A 2,022-nucleotide genomic window follows, 5' to 3' on the forward strand; every position below is an offset into this window, starting at 1 on the left:
AAAAAATCTAACGATTAGTCACCCCATGGAGACTTGAATTCATGGATATTTTTTAGTTTTTGTCGCATTCCTAAGCCAATAATTTGATGACCAGCGGACCGGTAGGCAGCGGTTCCGGTAGGAGATACAAAGGAGACTCTTTGTGTCTCCTACCGGAACCGCTGCCGGTCATCAGATTATTGGCTTAGGAATGCGACAAAATCCAAAAGATATCCATGAATTTAAGTCTCCATGGGGTGACTAATCGATAGAAAAAAGTCATTTTGGGGGTGAACTATCCGTTTAAGTATAAAGATATAATGTTGCACATGCCTTAGATCGATGGGGATTTTTATATGGATTTTGTTTTTTTTCTTCTGTTGGGAACATTTCCTATGGTGCTCTTTGTGTTTAGTGGTCAGCTCATAGAAAGCGGTAGGCTTCCACACCTCCACAGTTCTTGCTGTATGAACGACCAACAAATGACAATAAGCACAGACTTGAAATACTTGATAGATCCATTTACATTTGTAAATATTTGTATTGTAACAAATTGTGTTTGTTAAATGATGCACTATATGTGGTAAACGTGTTTTATCTGGTTTGTCACCTTTTCAGACAGTTTTGCCGCTCTTGTCTAGCATCATTTTAGTTGTATCAGTCAGCATTGTATAGTGTTGCTGTTGTATATTGTTCTCTGGCAAAATAAACTAATATAAATACAACAACGTGTGTGTGTATGTGTGTGTGTGTGTGTGTGTGTGTGTGTGTGTGTGTACATTACTTAACCTGTCAACCGAAGCAAAAGGTAAATAAAGGCCAGTTTGCTTAATACTAATTTGGTGTGGAACCAGGCAACATAAGCATAAGTGATGTTGGTGCTATATCTTCTGTCTTGTTCCCCGGCAACAGAGCTTTAACCTTAGTCGTATAACAAAGGTAATACTGGATAATATTGTAATGTAATCGTAACATTCTACTACCAAGGATTCTTGGAACCACAGGACAGATTAGCATATTCATCAAGCAACCACAATAGCTAGTAGCTTGATTCAGCGTTGGATCATTATAATGAATGAATGATTATACACAGCTTGATTACCTGTAGGGGTGCAACTGCTAATCAAACTCATTGATTTATATTAATCGACTATACAAGATGATCAATTCGAATAAAATAAATTATATAATTTTTAAACATGAGCAAGAATAGCAGCTCTACAAGCTCACATTGAGACGTATTGTGAGCTATAGATATTTTCACTATTTGTTTGTGACACTGTTGTACAAGTAGGGCTTACGTGGTTAATCAGGCTATTCATTCATTTTTTTGATTATGTAAAAAAATCGATTAGAATTTGTTCACATTGGTTTGTTGATGCATACAAAAATCATATATTAAAAATTGTGCTTCTCAATTGTTAGCTTAATTGAAAGAGTGATCATTAGAATAATCACTACGAAAAGGATCCGTTAGTTGCAGCCTTAATTACCTGCCAAACATATACCAACATTTGGCTGGAGGCTGATGCCAACTTAACCACTTAAGCGTCATATGCTTTGTCATAAGAAAAATAGCGACAATAGCCGATCTACAAGTTCACAACGTGTTACATTGCGAGGCGAGATTGTAGATCTGCTATTTTTGAACATTTCAGAAAATGTTCATAGCTCAAAATAGGGACGTGCTTCATGACGTGCGTGCAACAATAATACATCATCATTACACACATTTATATTATAAGAACCGAGGGCCCGAGGGAGCGCAGGGCTTTTAAATGTCAGAAGGAGCTTGCTGCTAAGTGCCACCGACAGTCTCTGATCTACAACATCTGACCCCGAGGGAAGGCGGGGCACAACTGACGCTAAAGCCTGCTGCATGCATCATAATCATGGATAATCATCATAACAAGATTATGTAATGGGATCTATTTATCCTGTATGTACGGCCCCATCGTGACTGGTGTAGATTCTATACCAATCACAAAGGCCAAACAGAACAAATATGGATACGGATATGCTTCTTGGAACTAGTGTACCTCC

The 2,022-nt window shown here is 37.8% G+C and overlaps 1 protein-coding gene across 1 annotated transcript in view; it reads left to right on the forward strand.

Moving 5' to 3' along the window:
- gch2 (GTP cyclohydrolase 2) overlaps window positions 1-698 on the forward strand; it is a 5,859-nt gene extending 5,161 nt beyond the window's left edge. Inside the window, exon 6 of the mRNA XM_084078088.1 lies at window positions 1-698. This exon is cut by the window's left edge and continues 880 nt beyond it. The gene's annotated coding sequence lies outside the window, so the exon portion shown is untranslated.
- Window positions 699-2,022: the final 1,324 nt, after the last annotated feature.

Source organism: Gymnoscopelus microlampas (assembly GCF_963454915.1).
Source record: "Gymnoscopelus microlampas genome assembly, chromosome: 14".
NCBI lineage: Eukaryota > Metazoa > Chordata > Actinopteri > Myctophiformes > Myctophidae > Gymnoscopelus > Gymnoscopelus microlampas.